General features: G+C 39.4%; 1 protein-coding gene across 3 annotated transcripts in view; it reads right to left on the minus strand.

The window, feature by feature from the left end:
• Positions 1-21237, minus strand: part of adarb1b (adenosine deaminase RNA specific B1b) — a 152628-nt gene extending 131391 nt beyond the window's left edge. For all 3 annotated transcript variants that reach the window (XM_034134363.1, XM_034134364.1, XM_034134362.1), the window contains exon 1: positions 21050-21237. The gene's annotated coding sequence lies outside the window, so the exon portion shown is untranslated. The remainder of the gene's footprint in view (positions 1-21049) is intronic.
• Between the last annotated feature and the right edge of the window lie 4827 nt (positions 21238-26064).

A 26064-nucleotide genomic window follows, 5' to 3' on the forward strand; every position in this document is an offset into this window, starting at 1 on the left:
CAGATGAGATCAGATTTCTCCAGTATCATTTTAAGACCTTTAGGAAAAGTTATTGAACTTTGGTTGGCAAGGTTGACAACCTTGCCATGGCGTGGCAGCGGAAAGCACCATTTGTCGTCATTTTAATTCAAGCTAACATTCTCCAATATGCTCCAAATGCCCTATGGATAATCGGAAATAAGACCTAAAGACCACTACACACCAATATTGACTCAGTCATAGATAAAGTGACGCCTACCGACAACAGGAAGTAACCATTTTGTACTTTTACATCCTTCTCCTCACATCTATCCATCAGCATTTTTTGTGATTACTACCCCTTTTTGCGCTTTACCCTTGACCTTCCTTACAAAATGCTTATGGTGGTAACTCTGAAGACGCAGACGCTCTCTGGCATCAGGCATATGCATCAGCAGACCTGACAGTATGACAGGGAAGACTCCACATAAGCAAGGTCACACTAGAGGACGAGACAGGGGAGCATCTCAAATAGAGCCACACAAGGGCAACAGGAATAGAGACTGACTGCAAAAGACGAGGAACTAGCTGGAGAGGGGGATGAATCAACAGAAGTGTGCCGTCAGCATCCCTGGGGCCAACAGGGAGCATTAAGTGAGTTGACATGGGACGCTGAGTCTCCCCCTTTTTTTCTCCTTCCTCCTCTCCGCCCTTCCATTTCTCCCTTTGTCTTTCTCTCTCATCCATATGGCAGATTCCACCTCTTCCCCTCCCCCTGCCCTGCTGCGCACTCTATTGAAATGGCCTCTTTCTCTCTCTCTCTATCTCCCACACACACAAACCCACGCTTGCTTGCACAAGCATCCCACATCCCCTGAGCAGTGTCTTATTTACGGTTCGATAACGGCCGACAGCCCTCCAGGACGAACGTGCTCCTTCCTCCTCTTTCTGCCTTGTGCCCAGATGTTGCTCAAATAATTAGGGGAAAACCTGCTTTGTCCACTGGGGTCATAACAACATCTGTGGTGAATGCAGCGAGAAAATCTGCAGCAGCATCATCCCGGCACTTGAGTCAGAGAAGGATGACATGCATGACCCGTTTATCTACAAAAACACAGGAGCATCTTTTGACATTGTGCAAAGAAGCTATTGTAAATACAGACTGCAAATCCCAGTGTGATACATAAGTTAAGAGCTGCAGCAAGTGTACACACTCCTCCACAGAACAAGGCAATAAAGTGTGCGCCAATGATTGAAGTGAACCCCTGGGAGGCAGCACTATCCCTGCTACAGAGGTGAGTAATAGCACTGCTACGTCTTCCTTTCCAAAAATCCACAAGCGCTGCCTGTCTTCCTGCTGACGCATTCCACCGGAGTGTGCATCTCTAATCTGCAGCCTGTAGCCAACTGTGAGGATGCAAAGCCCCTCTGTGGGAGGGATACAAACACCTCCTTCATAAGGCCTGCCTTAATGTGGCATGCTTTTGATGAATATTAAGAGGTCTTTTTACCTCAAAGAGAGGGCTGTACCACAAGGTCTGGAATTAACCTGTTTGCAAATATGGAGAGCATTAACGTTACAACATATCATAGAGGAAGAACGAGAAAAGGGTTAGGGTTACACACTGGGAAGCTGGCAGTTTTGCTTTTAAAAAATACTCAAATTAAGTTCTTGACTAGCAAACTTGTTGCCAGGTCATTTTAAATGTATCTTCTAACAGACTTAATTTAAGACGTCGGGTATTTTTTTGTACTGCTTTCCACTGTTAACAAACCCATATTGCCCATTCAGGTTTGCGACATTGAATGGAACACACCAGAAATAAACAGAAGGGCATACTTGTGGATTTCTGTTATTTTTTGCTTTAAAAATAAAGATTGGTTTCTTGATTATCAAACATGTCGCAAATTCATTTTCAAAGTATTTTCAAATTGAAGATGCAGCCTGTGTTTTCATGTACTCGTGACATCATTCATGCCTTTGTTTATCAAATATGTCAGCTATAGGAGTGGAGTTACAGTAATTCATTCAGCAGGACTGCAACTAACATTTATTTTTTTGTGATTTTGTCTTTAAACTGACAGAGTAAAAATAAATTGCTGTAGTCGGTATTCAAATTGCTTGTTTTCAAAACTAAAAGATTATGTGGATGTAAAAAAAATGGATTGGTTATCAATGGCACATTTATTTTCTGTTAATTAACTATTTACTTTTATTGAAACATTTTGAAATGTTTGTGATTGAAAAAAACATAGAGGGTCATATATCTCTGAATGGCAATCCAAACCAAAACGCTTTGTGCTCAGCTGTGTGCTGCTACTTATTTTTTTCTACCTTTTTACATGTTTTAAAAAGCACAACTTGCATTGCAGTTAGCGCAGTAGCAAGCCATGCTGCCAAACATTACAGCAGTGTTGTGCAAGCGGAATATTTAATATAACCCGACAGTGTTGGAAAGTAACAAAGTACATGGACTCAAATATTTAACTAATGTAGAAAAGGTGACAAAAAAAAGTATTAGGCTTCAGATAGTTTGCCAAAAATTTTTTTTTTTAATTAATGGTGAAATAATACTAAATGACTCATCAATCTACCTTGAAAAAGATGCTCTATGAAGTGACTGTAGCAGTCAAATTCATATGTTCGGGTTGTGTGTTCAAAAATGTTATGGTCAAATCTAAACTGGCTTGGAAAAATGATAGACGCATGTGGGACAAACAAAGGATTTCTGATTCTGAGAAGGACAAGTTGCAACAAAAAGCTATACACAGCAAAGCACAAAAACATGACGCATTAGAAAATAAGTGGCACACTGGTATGTAGTTGGCCCATTAGAGCTGCAGAAGTATAACCATTCCTTGTTGCCTGTTCAGTTTTCCATCCTAATTGTAATACTCCTGTTCAAAACCATTTCCGAGAAATATTGGTATCAAAAATTCTTCTATGGCTTTGACCCCTACTCACTAAGTTAATGGTTGTTTATATTGAATATGTCAGTTTCTACAGACACCAGCAAACTGCCAAAAATGTAATTCAAATGGAGGTTTACAGAGAAGCAGCCATCTGCCCTGCTAATTTCAAACAAAGTGGAGTGTTAAGAAAAAGTGTTGTTCCCAGACTTTCAAATGGCCCTGGCTGTTACACTGCCATTTAAAGGCAGCACAACACGTTGTGTGTGTTGGGTCATTGTTTAGTCTCAGTCTGCGTGACAGCACCCTCCACTGTGTCTATTTAGGTCATCGAGCTGGGTTAGAACACAGCTCAATAGTTTCACCTAATTGAAAGACAATCATTCTGGTAAATGTATTTTGTCTGCAGTGGTCGCTGCTTTTAGCTCAACAGGAAGTACACAATATTATTTTGGAAAATAGAAGGCTGGATTTTAAGAAACTTTTCAGTTGTTTTTTCACAAAGCAGCACAAAAGATTGAGAGAGTACATCAACATATAGATCACAAAATGTACAATTCAGGAAATGTTCATCATTCATTAAAGCTTACATTCCAACTATATATCCGACATATGATAATGTGACAAACCAATAAATACTAGCTGTCAGCAACATTCGCTCAAATGAAAAAATCTTCAGAATGTTCTATAATGTCAGAAAATGTGCACTTCGCTGCTTTTTTAAGTTTAAAAAAATAAATAATCGTTTCATTGACCTACTACTGACCTAACAATATTTGTACTTTTCTATTTCTCTCATCAACATTAATCTGATGTCAATACCATTAAACTGGAAAACTGGAATATTTTACATATGAATAATGTAATTAAAAGTTGATTTGCATTTGAGGTAGCTCAAAGTTGGTTGACAAAAACTGAAAAGTGAAGTTCTGTATATAATTTGCCACTAAATGTATCAAGACAGCAGGTAAACATGGAGGAGGTGTTTAATTAGCATTAACTGTGAAAAAGGTCAGGGATAAAATGCAGTGTCTAGTGGTGGTTGTTAACATGTGGCCGAATAGGACTACAGAAGTTGTTGAGGCCGTTGTACGTCATTACACCGAACACGGAAACACTCCCGCTAACTTTGTTTGCCCCTGTTCTGCTTGAAAGCAAGTACCTGCCTCCTTCAAACTGTTAAAACAAACGCTTCAACTTGTAAAATTTTGAATCTGTATTTTTGAATATCGATCTTAAGTTGGCGTGACGTTGAAGCAGCGACCCTGCTGTAGATCGTTTATAGCATAACGTTAGCATTTTGCTTCTGGAGATTAGATTTATGATAAGAAAATTATAAAAGTAGGGTAGACATGTGGAGATTATCTGGCTGAACAAAACGTGCATTTATCAAACAGGTTTGTTTTCCACAGACCTAATTTCGAGCTATTTTCCAAAATCCTATGGAGAAATCCCATTGCTTTTTTGTCGAGGTAACCCATTCGGTGTTTATTTCCGGGTCGGCCTACAAAAATATGTCATCCCTGCATCACTATAGTCTACCCCTTCATTTCATGACAGGACTGAACAGATCACTGACTCTGTGCCTGAGGGAGAAGTTTATAATTTAATATTCACCAATACTCTACAGGACATTGTACAAAAGCACAGAAAAGGACACAGACACACAGGCATAGTTACACACTGCTTTTCAAGGTGTTGATGGAAATGTAAGCCTCTTAAAGAAAAAAAGTTCAGCGCCGTGCAGTGTGCAGTTGTGAAGTGTTAGATTTGGGAGAGGTGTTAAACTCACTCCTGCCTCTGGTACGGCAGAACATCCTAATTTAGGCACATCTTTCATCACCACTTGGTTTGAGACGTGAGAGTGTGTTGCCTGGGGAGAAAAAATTCTCAACACTGGGAATAACAAGGAGCATGTGACAGAAAGAAAAAGCCAAAGTGACACTACAGAAGCTTCCTATCAGACGAAAAAAATATGGATGATTTACATGATCGCAAATAATACCGCCTGTTTGATCTTTGTCTATCAGCTTGGCCGAAGAAAAGCCAACAACTGTGCACCGTCAGTTTGAAAGAGTCTCATTTGACTGATTCTACTACTGACAGATGAGCAGTCAATGGTGGAGAACAAGAGCTGAGCTAATAACATACAATAGTGCGCTTTTCACTAAAAAACGACTCAACAGCGAAGCAACTTTCAGAGTCCATTTCCCACTGGACAAAAACATACAATGACACCCACTAAAATCTGGCTTTTAGTGTAAAAGCTTACAATTTGCATTAATTTACGGGGGAAATGCAGTAGTTACCATATTTAGCTTAGATTGGAACTCATGAAAACTTTACAAAACCACCGTTGCTAGCCATTCCACTGTTCCAACAATCACAAATGGTGAAAAGAGGGACTGATTAGTAACAGATAGAAACGATGGCCCTTTCTCATTTCTCTAATTGCCCTCCTCGACTCCTATCCTCGTGTCTTAGTCCCGCCCACAGGAGATGCGAGCGGAGGAGTCGAGGAGGGGAACCGAGGAGAGAGGAGGGGAAGCAGCAGGCGGTTAGAGAAATGAGAACTCCTCTCCTCTGAGCGGTCATTTTAAAGAGACGTCCGTTAAGGATGACAGGAGGCACAGCAGCCCTCTGTCTGATGGACAGATGTGTTCATGATGACTTATATATTTACTTTTAATTCATTCACAGTGCGGTATAATGAGACAATAACAGGCTACAGATGCGGACATATATACACACACACACACACATATATATTTATATATATATTTATATAAATATATACAATTTCAGATTCAAATAAGTATGAGAGCACTATCATAATAACGATAATATCCAGGGGACGCATGCCGAGCTGTCATTGGCTGAGATAAGTCCGGCCGTGCGTCACAACTCTTTTAAACATCACTGTTGCCGGAAATACATCCGTGGATGATCCGCGGAGGACCCATCAGTGTATCCTCGATTATAGCTCCTCCAGAGAGCCTCCTCGATGCTCGATCCTCGAAGTGCATTTAGCGAAATTAGATGTCATTCAACATGGCGCGCTGAAATCCATTTCCGGGTCACTACCGGAGGACCGAGGATTCGAGGATTCGAGCAGGGAAAATTAGTGAAATGAGAAAGGGCCAAAGTTACGGCTTTCTACTTTTTACCAACCCTACTATCGATCCGGGTTCTTGACATTAAACTGCGATACACCAGAGACAATAGATAAGCAACTTTCTCTATTTGCAATAGGAAAATACTCATATCAGTATTTTTTACCAGGATTTTACCATGTTCAAATGCATAACATTTTGCTTGAAAAAAAGGGTAGTACGGTGAAATTATAACTTCATGCATATTTTACTTGTATACCAAGTTACTGTAAATTCTGAAGGGTATTACACCGCTTGGTTACCTATGAATGTGTTAGGATAAACATTTCAAATACAATGTTTTACTGTGGTGAATGAACTGAATGCTAGTTTTGCAACATCTACTGTACACAACATTGAAAATATGAAACCAATCTAGACAAGTGACCAGAGGGATTGTATTACAGAGGAGCCGACCCAGGATCTGCATCGGAAGTAAAAACCTTAAAGATGCAATACAAAAATGAAATGGAATTAGTCATTATAGGTGAGATATGCTACTATATTGGAGTATCAAGTCAAACTTTCAAAATGTGGATGAAACAAAAAAATGCTGTGCAGAGGCTTTTGCAGGTTCCCTAAAGCATTCTGTGAAGATTCATAGAAATGAAATGCTAATCGGCAGAGAATCAGCTGATTGTGGAGACAAACCAGTCATCAGTATCAGTTGTATCAGAATGATTGTCTGAGCGTGTCATTACTCACTGTTATGGCCTATTAATTAGAGGGAAACCCCTGACAGTGACTGTCACTGAAGGGAAATAGCAGGGAACTGTGTGCATTACCATGTTTCCAAATAAAGAGACACCTAATATTACATAATATAGTTCTCTGGAAAATCACGCCATCACTCCTGTATGAAATTATTGAAATTCAAACTATAGTTTGAATTTGAAATGAATACGATGCAATACAATGTGGTATTGAGCAATGAAGTCTTATATTTTGTTGACATTGTTTGCTTTTGCAGCCAATGACCTGCAACATTAGGCACGTACAGACAAATACATAGAGTATGTCACTGTCTGTGAATCCGTGGCTGAAAAGATTATTGCCGATATAATTAACAAATACAGGCTGCATGATGAGAAAGGAAATTACACATATTGAAGGATTTCTCTAGAGTATTCTTAGACTGAATAAACACTTTCAATTAAAAGCATGGCCAGCAAAGTATTTTGTATGTCATGTTGTCATTTTGGCGAGTAATCCAGGGGAGACACATCCAGTTACTTGCTGCTTTTGACTGACAGTTTGTGATCTTAAACATCTCCTTGGTGGTTAAACCTACTCAATTATACAGAGCACTTACTTTAGTGAGAAATGTCATAAAAACAACAGTGTGTGTGCTTTGAAAAATGTTCTGTAAAGAGTTGCACACCGCTCCTACATCACTGCAGCGGTTTCTGTACAGGCACTGACACAAATTGCCCAGGGGCAGAACAAATCCTGACCTGTTTTATAGAAACAAAGGGATCAAATTAAAATGTTCCCACTGAGTGAGCAGAGTACACAAATATGCCCCCATGGGCCAGCAGCACCTGCTACGCTGTGCTCCCAAACCCCCCTTCCCCATTTCTCTGCATCGTGTCTAGATCGACTGTAGCATCTGTAAAAGTTCTGAACACACCTTCATATCCAAAATAAGTAAAGGACACTGGGATTTGGAAGGGCAGTCATTTCACAATGGGCATATAGCCAGAAGGCATTGTGGTTAATTGAGGAAGTAAATCTCAGACTTCAGGGGGTTGACCTCTTCACCCCGAGTCATTCCAGCACAGTCAAAAACAATCTACCGGCCAAGTCTGAGCATCATTAACCCTTTCTAACAGGAGCATTGAAGCGAGCTCTAACAGACACTATTTTTTGTAATCTTGCTCCTCCTTTTCCTTCTATATATAGCCATATCACCAAGAGCCCCGTGCAGAGCTCCATAGAATATGGAGGACGAGAAGGATACGGAGTCGGTTGATGAATATCAAAAGGACATGTAAGCGGAAGAGAGGGATGCTTCATTCTTTTATCCAGCTTCAGACTCTCTTCAGACATTCAAAAGTTTAATGAACAATCCGCAAAGGATTTACCGTCTGAGTGTACCTTCTGTAAAGGCCAGGAGCAAGAGTGGAGCTTATAAAACAAGAAAAGACTGTTTTCACAGCTACTCCATGTGGCCTGCATTATTGATGGGCTTAGCTTAATCCACTGCGAATATATGTACAGCCACATCATGACACAATCCGTGTTTTCGGGGGGTGATACACACATACAACAGCTATGACGTGAAGCTTTGTGCGGATGTCTGCATATGTTCACAAAGCCTGCATGGAAAAGTGTTGAAAAAGCACAAAGTGGCTATACCAAGCGACATGGCAGCCCACTATAGCCATACCCTGGGGCAATATGGCTTTTCCTCCAGTATGCTGGAGAACTTCTGCAAGTTTCATGTAAATGGCAGTGACAGGTACACTTCTGTCTTATGTCTAAGTACTTCTGGGCGAGATGAAGAGCATTGGGGACCTCCCAAAGCCCTACATGTACGTATGAACTACAGTTGCACGGTATGTTCAAATCGTCCAACCGACGACCGTCAGCCCAACAATCGTCAATTGCAGACATTCATACTTGCGTGTCAGGTTGCCAATTCATTTTCAGCTAAATAAATAATAGAAAACTCCTTGGGAAAAATAGAACTAAAGTACCCATTTGGGATATTTTGGATTTGAGACCACTAACTGTCAAGCCAATTGAACCGAAGCAATTTGCAAATGCAATGTGTTGACAAATTATTAGATATTAACTTGGGTGAACAAGGCAACAATAACCAGAGATCTCTGAAGGACTGTCTATTTTTTGCACTCTTTTTTTATATCTTAAACTAAGGTCCTGACAGCACACGAGTATTAGCTGTGTAATTGTAAGTTAACCTTATAAGACTTAACAAACCTTAGCAGACGCAAGGCTGCTCCTTACATTTTTTGTGGATCTAGGGTTATTTGTATTTTCTCCAAGGGTTTTACAATTAGGGCTGTCATCTCCAAAGTTGTAATATCTAGGGGGGGGGAATATTGCTTGCCTTGCAGTGAGTCAGTTGCTTAATAGAAATTCAAATATCAATAACCAGAAGCAAATACTTTTTAGGTTTAGCATTTACCTTCGTCCTCCTTTAGCACCTCTGGCACGCTTCACCACCTCATGACTTTCCAATTAAAATGCATTTCTACTGCATGGTAGGTACGATTTTACATAACTGCACTCCCTATGTTTTAGTTTTCCCACTAGCAAAAGGTGTGGATAGTACCTACTACATTTGTAATGCAATACAGTACGAAAAAAAAAAGGAATGGTTTCATAAGAAGCACACACATTATTTTCAAGACAGCAGCAGCAACCTTTAATATTTTTATTCTACTATTTTCTAGCATTTTCTGATATTTTGTTTAAAATTTTAGCCATTTTAGTTTGCGTAGCATTTTGGCAGAGTGGTCCAGCAAACAACGACCAATCCTACTCTTGTTTTATGGAGGCCCTATCTTGCCCTTTAGAATGCTAACATGTGAGTGTGTGTACAGCATTGACTGAAACGTCACATTCACGCTCTGATACTAACCTCGTCTGGCATATGCATTAGCCCTTTTTTCAGTTTTCACTGAAAATTAATGTCCAGTAAAAGTGAAAAGAGGTTACAAAAGTCCTTGTAAAAAATGCAGAGGAATACTGTTATTGTTTTCCCTAAAGTAAAAAAGTGATACATTATGCATTTACGTGTGTTGCAATCTTAATGTATACTACATGAATAATGGGCACAGCGCTCCTTGAAACTCGCCACCATTGGGTGACAGGGGTGATGGCGCGGCATTGATGCGGCCCCCCCCTCAGGGAAGTGCAGAATGTCTCAGCCATGCAAGATAGGGTCATGCTTATTTGTATAAACCCTAACCCTGCCCCATCATCACTCCATCCTCCCCGAAATGACAGCTGGTTGTACTGAAGAAGTCCTACATATACTACAGACTAGATTATCAGATATGGAAACAAATCATTTTTCTGGTCTTTTTATAATTGTTATTAAAAAAATAGCAAAAGGACATTACCTACTCAACCTTATTTGGTATTTTGACATAAAACATTAAGGCCAAGGTCTGATTCCCACGTTATCCAAAAATGCTGAGAGTGCAGACTGCAAGGTTGAATGAGTATTTTTGTGTTGGTCTGAAAAGCTAAGTGCACTTAACATGGCATGCCTTGCAGGTAAACAAAAAAAAAAGCACATTTTGTACCGACAAACTGCACAACATTCATTTTGATACAAGTGTAAAGGTCCTAGGCAGATATTGGCTAACTGAAAAAAGTGATAGTACTAAAAAAATACAAAAGCCTTTTTATAACCCCTGGTGCCGTTTCTGACTACTTCAGGCCCGTGAAAGGGTTTCGGCAGTGATATTACATTTTTGTACGTAAGTACCTACTAATACATTGTATCACGCCTCTATTTTCTCCTTTACCCGATAAATCTTTTGGTGGTATGCAGCACTTTCCAGGCAGTGTTCAATTTACAGTGAGCATTGAGAAGAGCAGGGGTGTTTTGGTTTCACACCAGGACATTTCATACACTTCCCAGTGCTAAATAAAGCAACAGATAAGGATTCTACAATATGATTGGAACACAAAGCCTTGGAGACAGCTTTGTTCAACACATCATTATATCTGTGCAATACACCATAAATAAATGTATACAGTTCACTCTTTACTTTCCAGTGGTTCAGTTTGTAATACCAAGACTGTCTAACAGTTTAGCGATAATGTTGAAACATCATATTATGTGTCTCTTATATATTCTGTACTTCGCAAATATGACTTTGATACTAACATAAACAGACATGTATTTAATATCACCCTGTCCATGCTTCTGCAAGGCTTTGACGCTGGTCTGTAGCTTGTAGTTAGTAACAGTAGCCTATGGCAAACATTATCTATTACAGTATGCTTTACACAGACTGAGTAATTGATTGAAATGTGCCACTCATGCACAATTAAGTCAGAAATCAATATATGTCCTAATTTGATCTGGGTGGGAAACAACAGCATTGGGAGATGACATTTGCAGTATAACAGCAAGGTCATCTGTCTCATTATCTCTTAACAAAGATGTGAAGTTCACTGGGACTGCATGTACGATGATTTTATTTACGTTGTGCTGTTCAAGCAAAGTAGCATAAAACTTGTTTCAAAGCCTCTCAATCACCCAGATATCATTGTCGAACTTACTGTACAGGACATCTTAAAGATTCATCCAGGTTCAACTTTATCCAAATATACTTGCTGCAATCACTTCCATTTTCACCTCCAGACTTGAAATAGAAATGCAAATAGTTTTGGCTTAAACTGGGGATTTGATTTAAATACTCTTTTTTCATTGTTTGAGCAACTGACGTGGATGGAAGTGGCTACCAGTTATCGCTTTCATACTCCTCTGTCTCTTCTACAATAGAACCAACAGTATTGTTTTTTTAGATAATGTCTTTAAGATTGATCGTGTGTCCATGGATTGTTAAACTCCGAAATGTTGTCCTCGATAGCTCTCTGCTAGTCCCATGGATTCAGCTCAGCAGTTCCACTACTCTGGATTTGACGTTCTATGTTGCGTCAGACTTTAGTCAGACACTAAAGTCTGATTTGCGTGGCCAAACCGTCTGAACTGAGAAGAATATTTTGTTGATTGTAATTTCACCTCAAACTACCTTCCAATTTGGTTTGGATCCAATTAACATAATGTATTGGGTTTTCATGGCTGTCCAGACTTCCTAAAGTTAAATCTGGTAACAATCCGGATACAATGAAAAAAAACAACAAGGTGTTATAGCTAATGTTATTTTTAAGCTCTGAATTTGGTATAGATTAAGGAGGCGTGTGACGCAGTGGACTATTGCGTTGGTGTTCGGATCAGGGGAGCAATTTGGGGTGAAGTGTTCAAACCCCACTGCAGTCAGCATATCGTTGTGTCCCTGGGAAAGACACTTCACCCCAAATTACTCCTGTGGGGATTGTCCACAGTATTGAGTATGTAAGTCGCTTTGGATAAAAGCGTCTAACAAGTAACATGTAATGTAAAAAAAAAGTAATGTAATTAGCAACCCCTTCCCTTTTTAAATGCAGCTCCTGTGTATTCTTTAACTGTCCTCTTATTTGGTACTGGGGAAATCAAAAGAGACGAGACAGGAAGGTTTGGAGACTGACACTTTGTCTGACTGCTTGACGCAACGCCATGAAATGCTAGCTGATGTTTACTTAAATCCTTAACCAAGTAAGAGAGATGAAAACAGGATGTCGATTCTGTTTCAGGATAAGTACAAAAGACAAAGGATGAATAGTTGTTATCCAAAATTGGCATGCAAGCGGCCACTGATAAGGAGCAGAAGGGAAGTCAAGAAAGTTTAGTTTTACTTAACTTCCCTTAGGAAATGTATTCATTTCAAACTGTTAAGACACAAAACAGGACTTCCACTTCGTGTTCTACAATTAGAACAGTGTTAATTGGAGAACCGTGACTCCCTGCAGACAGACGTCTTGTTTTCATCCACATTACCGTTAATAGAATGTTCATGACACCTTGTATTTAAGCAGTCCTTTGCTAAGAAAAGTTAATTAAGTTAAACCTGCCAATCTTGCAATAGACTTGACTGACATTTGTTTTGCAGCCACCAACACATCCTGCTGGGGAAAGCAAATATATTCAGGAAGGCATCCAGAGTGGAACCTATGCGCGCAAATATTTTGTCAGCAAACAATTACTGGCCGGTCAAGCAGGTGCTCCTTTCGCCAGAGGGACTATTTGCCAAATGTGGTGCTTGGAAGGTTTTTATTTTTTTCCTGCAAACAGTAGAATTCCACACAGTATGACAATTATTAGAAACTGCAAAATAGCTGCTATAGTCGATAAGAAGGGAAAAGCTAATTCACACAACCCTCAAAGAAATAAATGCCCCTCTTTTGAAGGTCGATAATCAATTTTAGAAGTCATGTTTAGAAAATCAATCATATTTTATGCACGTTTATACAGTATTTTCCGAAACAATAAGTTGACTTATCGATGAGTGATTGACAGAAAGAAATTGGCAATTTTGATAACTGATTAGTCAAATAACTAATTTGTCATGCAAAAAATGGCTTTCAGCTTCTCGAATATGGAGGTTTCCAGATTTCTCTCATTTCTCTTAATGATTTTGTATCATAATAAACTACATTTATTTGGTTTTTGGACTGAAAAAACAAGACTTTTAAAGACATCACACCTTGGACTTGGAGAACCTGAGATACGTTTCAGTATTTTCTGACATTGAAAAGACCAAATGAATAACCTGTGAGTAAATAATCAGCAAATGAAAAGACAATTAATATAATCACTTGTTGAAGCTCTGATTTGCTGAAGATTAGCTATTATACTTGCATAACGGTAAGAGAGTAATATGATAATATTAATGTATCCAGCAGTGACACTGACATTGAGCCCGTGTGGTCTTCTCCAAATGTGTATCCCCATCAGCACCTATCAGCCCGCAAATCCTGAGGATGTGAATTGTCTTTTTATAGTGCCTTATCCCCATAATGTAACAATGGTGTGTTCACCAGGGTTCAAACAAATATGTCCTCAGGGGAAGGAACATATGGATCCATGACAGGGGCTGTTAATGTCCACTTGGAGCTAGGGATGGGTATCGTTAAGGTTTTAACGGTACTACTACTTTTATCGATACCGCTTATTGATCCGGTCTTTTAACGATACTTTTATCGGTTCTTTTGGAGAAAAAAAAAAGGTAAACTAACTAAACAAATTGTGAACAAAACTAACATTGCTTTTTATTTTAATTAAATACATAATATTTCACATCAAAAGAAACAACAATGTTTTAACAAATCGTATTAAATAATCTGATGACAGAATTGTAAACAGAATAGCTGAAACTTTAACTAAATAAATAACTCAGTTAGCTCTAATCATTAACCCATGTTTGTATAATTTAGTTAACTCCGTGTGTTGCTGCTAACATACATAATACCTGACGTGGAAACGTTACTCGTGGATGGGGCTACAGAGTTACTAGAAAGACAGTCGAACCCGGTGCATTTCTCCGTCTGAATGTGGTGCACTTTTGCTAAATGTTTCGACAGATTGCTCGTGTTACCGCCCTTACATGCTAAACTCTTATTGCACTTTTGGTAACGAGCATTGTCCACATCGAGACGGGTAAAGTTTAACCACACCTCGGAGCGCGTTCTCTCCGCCATCTCCTCCGTGTGTGTGTGTGTGTTGCTGCATGTAGCAGCTGCGTGTGTAAACTGCCCCGCCTCCTCGCAAGCAGGCGGGGGAGAGAGATCTCTCGTCTGGATTGGAAAGATCGAAAATACTAAAAATAATCATAGACGCATTTTGCAGTCTTTTTGCATATTACAAACGGAGTTGGCGACACTAAAACTGCAATATAATGTTTGTGTAGCAATAATACATATGACATATTTTGTACATGTCTCCAGTACCGACAAAAAGACCGATAACGTCGGAGCTTAACGGTACCACGGTCTTTAATAATTCAGCCCCGGGGCCCGTTTAATATCGGGGCTCGGTACCCATCCCTACATGGAGCTGTGTGAAGGTAATGGCTGACTTTTGTTGCCTCCAGTTATGCAGTATAGGTGCATTAAAGGGAGAGTCCTCAGAGAGCTTTAACCTGTTAAGCCCTGAGCCTGTTTTTCAGGTCTCAGGCTCGAAAATGACATTCCCAGAACAAATGACCATATCTTCCCTTCTAAAAGGGTTAAATGAATAATCTTTTTTCTCAAAGTAATGATAAACCTGTGAGTTGGATGTAGAACATTTTATTTTAAAGAAAATTCAGATTTTACATAGTAAAAAACTGTAAATTATAGTGTCCGTCCAAAAAAGCTTTAGGAATCCAAAGTACAACATATAATAAGTACCCTGTATCAAGATTGATGCAAAACAAGTGACATTTGACCTTTTTAGAGAGATTTAGCAAAAAGAAACCACTTCTGGGGTCATTTGGGTGGATTTTCCATATCTCTGGCTTCCCTTGCTCGATTTTGATGGTTGACACCTCTTTCTGACCGTTAGAGCCAATAGAATCGAAGGGGGGAGTCCCCCACACACACTCATTGTGAAGAGAAGAGGTGGGGGCTTCGCGCATGTAATTTAGCATCAGAGTGAACCTATCTCTAGCTTTGACATCTGGAAACGGAAAAGCAGTTTTAATGCTTATGGATTATCAGAAATCATTTCAAAGGGACACAGACACATTGGATTAACCTATGGATTAACTTCAGCAGCGTTTTTATCGTTTTAATGCCATTGAAGACCACTTTGGAGAGACTACAGAGCCAAGGTAAAAATGTTAGCATTTTTAGCTACCTAGCGTCACCTGTTTTGATGTCCGTTTTTGCTTATAACGTCACAATTTCGTATAATTCAGTGATAATGAGGGTACCCATCGATTCTGTGTCACCTCACGATGTGAAACGATGTCATGGATGTAGAGAAAAGATAAATAATAAGGTTTTGTGAGTGATTTTCGGTGCAGTAAGGTGTTAGCATTTTTCACTCGTTGCTAATTCAGAGGCTGTCTTTTTCTTGAAAAAAAAAAAAAAAAAGATCAGTTAGATGAGTTTCTTCCCGTTACATGGATATAAAACATTCAGTTTTATTAAATGAACATGCCCTCAGACACTGTTTCCTACAATGTATTAGCAGTAGCAGTGTGTCTGCATTGGTCCACTAATACAAAGCCAGTGCAGCATATAGCTTTCTTTGGATGGAAAGACACCTAGGCAAGTGGAGAAGTTCTGCAGCAGTTTTATGAAAGTAAAATCTAGTGAAGTCTATTTAACTCAGTTTTGAGCCGTGTTTGTTAAGGTGCCCCCGATAGTGTTTTGTTTTAGCTGACGTCTGATACTGGCTTTTGCAAAAACCCTCAATACGCCCTTAACTCTGCAAATCAGCAGAATTGCTTTTCCCCCCACAGCCGCGAAAAGATTAAATCACTCCGCATTATTTATTTAAATCAAAGCAAGAGTTTGTCAGCAAAACTATTCTCCTGCATTGCTTTTAGGAATACAAGATTTAGAAAAAATGACTTATGGCAATTATTTTGACTGATATTGCGATTACAATATATGAGGGATTACTCATTTCCGTATCATTATTCTCATTATCGAAATAATGTATTAAAAGTGATCACTTTTTTAAAGATGATTTGTACCGAATAAAATACCATTTTGATAGAAGTATTAAGCAGCTTTAGAGATGTCCATTGCGATTTTGATAAAATTACGACTAATTCGGCAGCCTAATTGCTTTCATGCTAAATGATGCAACTTTGCTGAATTGATTGAAAGAAAAGTCTTCGTCACATGTTTAGGCAAAATCTCACAAATCCCACCATTACCTTAGAGGGGAGGTTTCCCCTTCTCTTTAAAAGGAAACACCACTCGATTCAAGAACAAACGTTGATACCGTCACGTTACTGTACACTCATTCATTCATTATTTCAAACAGTATTTCTTCAGAGCAGTTATGACACAAAAAAAAACATACTGTGTGAAGTACAGAACTTTTTTCTGGCTTTTCCCATGCTAATGTGACTCTATAGAATATCACAGAAACATCACCATTTGGGACTTTAAGGAGTCAAGTTATTTAATAAGTCAAATACTGCTTAGCTACAATAATAAGGTCTAGGCCTAGTTAGCGTGATGATTAGCTTCCAACCAAACACTCGCAATCCTCCCTCAGGCTATCAGCGCTTCTAGTTCAAGGGATCCTTCATTAAAAATCCTAAATTACGCCTGCGCAGTGTGCACTCCAAACCCCTCCTGAAAACACGAGGGGTTTTAAATCAACTGTATCTTCCCAGCAGTTACAAGAAAAACCCTTGTTTAAATCTGTGAGTTTGTGTATGCTATTGATGGGATGATTATATGATTTTATAGTGGATCGTGACAAAAATGTATAACAAGCTGATCACGGTTAACTTCAATTATTAAAATTAAAAGGAATATACACTGAAATACAGGAATTATCATGTAAAAAAGAACCGATTCAGATCATTCTAAAACAATATAATCCTTTATTAATGCTGGAGGAATTTATAATTTATAAATACCAATTGTTTGTTTGTTTTTTATTAAATGGATGTTCACTGAAAGAAAATGTGTCCAGTCTTTGAAGCAATAGAAAAATTCTTAATTTATCTTTCAGAATTGGGTTACAAAGTTGTAATTATTGCAATTATTTCTAAGTTTAAAGACATTTTTATATTCTCCTATTTTGAGTGCATACCAGGGGCTGGTTGAGGTAAAGACATTTTAAAGTTAGTTTAAATAGTGACTACAATATCACATTCAAGCATTTTCCATAATAAGGAAAAGTACTTGACACTTTTTGACAAGTATTCAGTAGGAAGCACTTTTGATTGGGACATGTTCGCAGTGTCTGTGCCTTTGGATTACCACCATCAGGCTTCCGTATCTCATTGTGACACCGGAGGAACAGATGTTTTTGTCGAACTATCCCAGAGAAGAACGTCACGCCTTCCCCCCGGTACCGGGCGGATAAACGCGTCATTTGCAGGAAACAACGTCTAAGGAATCTTAATATTGAATAAAACTATGAATGTGTTATATCCATGTAACGGGAAGAAACTCAGCTAACTGATCTTTTTAATTTTTTTTTTTCAAAAAAACCCCACAATGCTAGCACTCAGCCTCTGAATTAGCCTCGATCGAAAAAACGGGACCGACAAAGGCACATAAACTCACTCAGAACTCCCTTATTACTTATCCTAGATGCACAACCAAACACTATCTTTTGGTGTCCTGGAGACACTGAATCTACCGGTGCCCACCTCAACACTCAGTGATAAACATTCGCGACGCTATCAACGAAAGCGTCACATGTGGAGCCAAGAAGCTAAACATGTAAATATGGCTTACCTTGGTCAAAAGTGGTCTTCAATGGCATTAAAACGATAAAAAAACGATGCTGCAGTTAATCCATAGGTTCATCCTATGTGTCTGTGCCTTCTTTGAAATTATTTCTGATAATCCATAAGCAATACAACTGCGTTTTAGTTTCCAAACTCCAGAAGGAGACATTCCTCCAGTTTAGTTTCGCTTTCCACACGCGAAGCGGCAACATTTTTTCTTTACAATGTGTGTCTATGTGAGTCTCCTCCTTCGATTCTATTGGCTCTAACGGTCACAAGGGTATGTCAACCAACCAGATCGAGCAAGGGGGGCCAGAGATAGGTCAAATCCACCCAAATGACCCCAGATGGCCCAGTTTTTGGCTAAATCTCTCTAAAAAGGTCAAATTTCACTTGTTTTGCATCAATCTTGATACAGGGTACTTATTATATGTTGTACTTTGGATTCCTAAAGCTTTTAGTCTACTAACCCATCATCCAAGGGTAGTTTTCACTATCTGTAAAAAAATAATTTTTGGACGGACACTATAATTTACAGTTTTTTACTATGTAAAATCTGAATTTTCTTTAAAATAAAAAACATTTATATTGATTCTGACACTTCTACATCCAACTCACAGGTTTATCATTACTTTGAGAAAAGATTATTAATTTAACCCTTTTAGAAGGGAAGATATGGTCATTTGTTCTGGGAATGTCATTTTCGAGCCTGAGACCTGAAAAACAGGCTCAGAGTGGAACAGGTTAAGGAAATATTTTGGGCACTATGACAGTTGTAGCTTTATTGTAACTAGAGTCAAACATAAAAATCACTTCTACTCATTAAATTAATGCAAATAAAACTACATTTCTGCAAAGCTCCACAGTGGGAGCAACAGAGAGCAGAGAGAACAACAGATGTTATGTTAGTGACTGTGCGTGCAATAAACATTTTGATAAGACTATCAAAATGCCTGTTCAACAAGAATAAACTTGCCTCAGTTTCCCTCCACCCTCTGTACGCAGCCAAAGATTGTTTGTTAGGTACACAAAGCATCACTTAACAACTTCACTGTGTAACATCTCATGTTTTTGTAGTTCCAAATGCTTCAAAAATATTTGAGTTGACCTGTCAAATATTTTTTATTTATATCTTTAATATAAATTAAGCAGATTCATTTTCAGTTCAATCAAAATGGTATTAACTTTCAAAAGTAAAATACTAAAAAATGAATTGATCACTAAAAGGTTTGATAGTATTCAATTAACTAGAATCCTTTAATTATTATAAAATTCTAAAAAAGAACAATGCTAAAAAAAACACATTTTAAGAATTAGACTTTACAGTGTTGGTTAGGAAATATATTTTTTAGGGCACAACACACACTTATTTTTGTGACTTCCAAGTTTATATATCTTGTCTCTAGGTCCTATGCATAATGTATGTTCAATGTTTAAAAAAGAAGATGCTTTAAATGTAGGCTCTTCTTTAAATGAGTGTGTTCCTTTTCATCTTTCGCCCTACATTTTCAAATGTAAGCATAGAGCCGTGACAGAAATTCTCCCAATATGTTTAAAGGTGGGGTATGTAATTTATTTCAGAAACACTTTTTGTTATATTCCATGGAATGCTCTTAACATCCCATTAGCAATGAATATATTAAATGCTTTGACAATAAATACATTAAAAAAAAAAAATCTGTGGAAGCCGTAGTACTGTAAAAAGCACGACCAATCATCTGAGCCGGCCCAGCTAAAATAACTGGATGGCCTACCTGCCTGTCAGCCTTCCATCTGTGCACAAACTTATCTCGTGCCCTCATTGGTCATGTGCGCGTCCGTGTGTGTTGGAGGAGGGGCTCTGTAAGGAAGTCTGAAGGAAGAGCCAGATTTCTTCCGGTTGTGTACTTTCAAATTCAAGCACACTCGAGCTAGTTTCTCCAAAATTACATACCCCACCTTTAAATGTTTGAGGTAGTTTAGAAACAGTTACATCACTACACAGTTTGTTGGCCAGAAAGGTATAAGGGAACTTTTCATCGACTGCAAAATTGCAAGTTCACTAAGAAAAAAAGTATTTAAAAAAACAGCAACAACAACCACAACAACAATAAAGCAACAAGGATCAGTCAATATTCCATTATCAGATTTTTCCCAAAAATTGATTTTGGGAAATTGAACTGTTCCTGAAAAACCGTTGGACTGAATTTCAAAAGACCAAGGGTCACATCATGTACATGTATTCGCAATCTGCCTCTAACATGAGCAATGTGCCAGGTCAAAATAAAGAAACAGCTCAAAGAAATTCTTGAAATAATTAAACAAAAGAGGAACCATATATTTTTCCTATGTCAAAGACGTATTACCAGAGGAGTAATAGGGTTAAGGTGCATTGTGGGAAACAGTCTTTGGATGTATCACTTGCAAGATAGGTATGCACAGCTATCGCAAAGTCATATTTCATCTTTAAATTTGACTAATGCTTTACTTTAGGTAAAGCAACAGGAGGATCAGATTTGATGTTACTGACTCTCAGTTGTTACACTTGAAAGCAGGAGCTGCTACCATAATGGTATACACATAATAGCAGCAATAAATGAGGCACTTCTCTGTACTACGTTACGCTGCATCCTATATTTTCTTCCTATATTTTTTCCACCTCGCTGTCAACGATGCTATGCAACGTGTGTGCAGCAGAGACAGGAGCACATTTAAACAGCGCAACGCATACCTGCATAAACACTTCAATATGTTGCAGCAGCTAGCATCGCGTTTTTATTACGGTATCTCTGTGAATGGTACATGATGCGGCACGCGGGTAGACCTTCACAGACACCACTGACAGCGGAGAGCCGAGGTAAGATGAGAGCCATATATCCCACTGTCGCGCTGCATAAACACCAGCTAATTTCAAATTGTGACCGGTAAGTCCCCGACGTCTGCGGTGTTCTAGAAGCTTAGCAGCCTAATATTACATAAACATAACCGGAACCCAAATCATGTTAGCAACCCCGTTTGTTTCATCCTCCGCAGCCCCAAAATAAACAGCCTACTCACGCTTCGTGCTGCTAACGCAAAGTTAGGGTTTCCGGATACGCTGGAATCTTCTCTGCCACTTCACTTCAAAACACAGATGACTGTTTTCCTCCGTGTCGTCGCTGGCGTTGGAGAAAAAAATGAGCAGAGAGCTGAGAGCGTTTGTACGGTCGGATGTACTGCAGTGTCCACACCACAGACTGCTGTCGCTTTCTTCTTCGTCCGCAGAAACTGTCGCACGGTCGGTGAGAAGGTGTTGCATTAGCGCCGCGGAGTGGTATGGAGTCAGTGCAGGTCCAGTGCACTACTTTTTTTTTTTAACCAATTTAACCAAAGAACACGAGGGATAGTGTGTACATATAACGATATATATATTATACAATAACAAATAGGGATATCACACTAAGAGAAATTATATAACAACACATACAGATATTTCGTGTCTTCTTGACAGCCTTCTTGATAGTCCAACAAATTAGAAAATAATTGCACTGTTTTGACAAAACGAATAAAAACATTTAGGCTAATGTAAAACATTATGAAATGTATTGTAAGTAAAAGATTTGTCAAGAACCACATTCTCCCGGATTTTTTTTTTTTAAAGCATGTGTTAAACGGTTTATGAATATTTATTACAGCAAAAATATGTTGTGCTTATTTATTTTTTTGTGTCTGTTTTAGTGATTGACAGGGTAATATTTATGAACAATTCCCCCCCCCCCCCCCAAAAAAAAGCATCAGTTTCACACACAAATGAGCACAATTTTAAATTGGTAAAATTTCAGTTTATGTAAATATGTGATTACATGTATTTCATACAAATGTCCAATATACAGTCAGGGTATAACATGACTCAGCCAGCATAGCAAAGACTGCATTCCATGGAATATAACAAAAAGTGTATCTCGAGCCGGTTTCTCAAACTTACCTACCCTACCTTTAAGATCACATCATTTGTAATAGAATAGTAGAGAGAAAGTATATACACATCATTTTATTTTAATATTAACATAAATTATGTTCCTAATTGTATTCAACATAAAACCATGAAGTCTAAAGTGTTTGAGGCCCTTTCTGTTTAATAAAATATCAAATATTATACATATACAAATATGACCAAGTAGCTATTTGTGGCACACATATATGCATCAAATTTGCTCTGTTTGATTATGGAATGTAAGAGTTTTGATAAAATAACAGACTAACAGTGAGACTCTTTGCCACATATCTGTCATATGCCGTAACTGCATGTATGGACAGATCACAGCAGACAAGACGTAGTGTTTACTCTGGTGGACAGAAGGCTGCTGACAGCTCGGCTCCAGCAGAGGGCCCCAGAGTCTTTTTTTTGGGATGTAATGAGGGTGTTTTAATCTTTCTTTGTCTAACACCTCGCCTCCAATTTGCCTGCCAGTAACGGTTTGATGTTGTGCGTGCCTCCAACACGTTAAAGTGGCAATTCATATGGTTAGCCTAGAGTAGAGATATATATTTCAAAGGGGGAAAAATAGTAAAGGGTTAAACCAGTTCATTGTTAAAAAAATAAGTTAAGTTAAAAAAGTGTCACCCCCACATTTTGTATTGTTGATGTCTCTTTAGAAGTCTTTAAACTGTATTACATTGCAACTGTGTGGCGGACTGATCACAAGAGGGCGATACCACTCGGGAGGATCTAGAACCCTGCAAGGGCAGAAACCTGCAGATTAAATCCTGCAGTTGAGCTACAAACAAGCTAACATTTCTGCCTCGTGTGTTTTTTATATACAGGTGGGTTCTAAGTCATTCAAATGACACCATAGTGTCCCAGTATAAGGGGTATAATGGCGCATTTCCACTACACGGTCGGCCTCGGCCACGCTCGGTACGGCTCGGTACGGCTTGGCCGCGTTGGGCCTTAACAGGGCCGACTCACTTCATGATGCGCTTCCATTACAGTTTAGGAACTGGCGTAGTTACTATAGTAACGCAGTGTAGGCGGAGCCGTGACGTCATCTTCAATGAGAACTCCAAAAACACAACACAGCCGTTAGCTGTTAGCACTCAGAGCTCACAGCTCCTTATATATGTTCAGAAACTAGACAAAAGTTAAACAAGTACACACCACAGACTGCCTGTGTCATGGTGAATACAGTCGCTGCTTTATTTATGTCTGTTTCGGCCGTTGTTGTGAGTGTGGACGGTCGGAGCATATACTGCGTTAGCTTAGCCAATCTCCATATAGAAAAACACGCATTTTAAAAGGTTTTTCGCCTGCCGTCTGTCTGCAGACTTGACAAAGCATTAATTCATGGTTTTTACTAACCGGTATCAGTATGTTGTTACTTCGGCATCATTTTGAAACGTGTATTACAATTAAATCACGGTCAAATATGTCCATCTTGTTGTAGTTGTAGCCCCCTTGCCAGCGCTCCTCTCTCTAGTTTAGCATACTCAGCCCGACTCAGCCCTGTTTGTTGGCCCCGATAGAACCACAATTTTGTCGGGCCAGAAAAGAGGTGAAAAAGTGGCCCCGGGCCGGGCCGGGCCGTAACTAGGCCTAGTGGAAGCGCAACCAAAAACGGGCACGGCACGACACGGCACGCTTAAAGCGAGCTCCGCGCTGTAGTGGAAATGCGCCATATGTGTTGTAAGTGTGTTGTGATTGAGTGTGATATGTCTAATCGTTGTTTTAGGCAGTTATGTATTTATGTGCAATGTGACGCTAGCGGCTAGTGGCTAGCGGCTAGCGGAGCTAACGCTAAGGTGAAACAGTACTACGTAGACACATGTTGCTTGGTGTATAATGTAAATGCTGTTGCCTCTTTATTCTCTAATGTTGTTGCCTAATAGAAATGAGCATAGATAAATGCTTTTGTTGTGGATTGTTTCCAAATGAGATTAAATCCTGCAGTTGAGCTACAAACAAGCTAACATTTCTGCCTCGTGTGTTTTTCATATACAGAGGTAGAGTCTGCTGCTGGCCCAGGTACCCCTAGGCCTGAGGCCAGTAACATTTGGGGGCTCGTCTGGGATTTAGTGCCTTTTTTTTCCTGAGGACAGCATTCGTAAATGAACCTGATACCAAGATTTGAAACAACGTGCTGAACTCCTGCTATTTGAGAGATGTCTGCTATAAAAGATCTGCGAAGGGACATCCAGAGGCAGCTTCATCAGCTGATTAACTCCAACGAAAGTGATGTTCTCTACAAGCTGGCAGCGTCGATTGATGATGAGGCAGAAGAAGAGCTACCAGGGGATGATGCAACAGATGTGGAACTCTATGACTTCATCGTGGACTTTCTGAAAAGTGACCAGTTGGCAAGTCAAGAGGACCAAGGCATGTCCCGGCTGTTAGTCTTCAACGACCTCATCACTGAACTACAGCAACTGTCAGAGGCTGAAGAGGAGCACCGTGAGTTAAATACAGAGACTGAAACACAAGCTACACCTTCAGTAATGAATGTTAAAGCAGACAAGTCACCAGTTGTAACCAGCCAGGTAACTAATTTGATTAAGTTGTCGGATGTTGCTGCTTTACTGCCACGTAGAGAATTTAAGATTCACAGTGGACACATTTCTGACTCAGATTCTGATGTTAGCTATACCTCACTGTGTAGGCAGATTGATGAAGGGTTATCTGAGAATTTCGGTGAGGCAGAGGTAATCCGCACTGTTTTGAAGATAATCAAGCCTGGTAACTTTAAAGACATGCTGATGACCAAAGATGGGTTAACTGTAGCTGAGCTCAAGCGTTTCCTCAGAGCACATTTGCAAGATAAGAGTAGTGCAGAGCTATTTCAGGAGCTTAGCAATACAAAACAACAGGACAAAGAAAGCCCACAACAGTTCATGTATCGTGTAATGGGGCTAAAACAGAGAGTATTATTTGCTTCCCAACAAGGTAGCTCAGAGTTTCAGTATGACACTAAACTGGTGCATGGAGTATTTCTTCATTCACTGTATCAGGGAATAAGTGACAAATATGAATATGTTAGGCGAGACCTTAAACCTCTCATGAGCAACACAAGTGTAACTGATGATTTTATCTTAGAGATAATGACAAAATCAGTTGGTGAAGAATGTGAGAGACAGGTGCGCCTAGGTCACACACACAAATCCAAAACAGTCACAGTTAATGCCACACAACAAGGGGAGAGACAGAATACAGTCCAGCCTCCAGCTGAAGTTCAAGCCAGCGTTCTACAGACTCAAGCTGAAGTCCAGGCAAACCGCACAGCTATATATGCACTGACAGCACATGTCTCAGCCTTAGCCAAATTAATAGAAAAGGCTTTCACACCAAAAGCCAGCACTCCAGAGTTGACACAGGCCAATGCAGTAAGTACTGTGCATCCACCCAAGTCTACCACCAGGGGGAAATGCAAACTATGCATGGCTCAAGGGACTGCAAGCTGCAACCACTGTTTCAAGTGTGGTCAGGAAGGCCACAGAGCTGTTGGCTGCCTGTCAAAGAGTAAGCCAGTGGGAAACGGGATTTGGTCACTGGGGAGGGACCACCAGTGACTAAACAAGAACGAGAGTCCCCTGTCACAGTAACCAGCCACGCAGCTACGACTAATAAGAGTCCGTCAACATTAAAAAACAGAGTAAGACAAGGAAGTCGTGTTGCAAAGCTAATTGGCAAAAGGTGTATGCTTACCTGTTACCTCAATGGTGTGCAGACAAACACTTTACTCGATACTGGAGCTCAGGTTACTATACTGGAAAAATCCTGGCTAGAAAAACACTTGCCTAATGCCAAAATCCAGTCACTTGAAGAACTCTTGCCAGACGATCCACTAAGAATAACGGCAGCTAATGGGACAGATGTACCTTATGATGGATGGACTGAAATACTGGTTGAAATCAAAAGTTCAAGACATGGTCAAGTAGCCATTAATGTACCCATGCTTGTGAGTCAGAACTGTGTTAACGGTTTATTGCTTGGGTTTAATGTGATAGAGGAGATCATTCTAGAGAGTCTTGAAAATCCAGGAAGTGTCAGTCTAAGTGACTTACTTACAGAAGCATTAAAGCTCCAACAAAAGACAGCTGAA

This window comes from Trematomus bernacchii, unplaced genomic scaffold (genome assembly GCF_902827165.1).
Source record: "Trematomus bernacchii unplaced genomic scaffold, fTreBer1.1, whole genome shotgun sequence".
Taxonomy (NCBI): domain Eukaryota; kingdom Metazoa; phylum Chordata; class Actinopteri; order Perciformes; family Nototheniidae; genus Trematomus; species Trematomus bernacchii.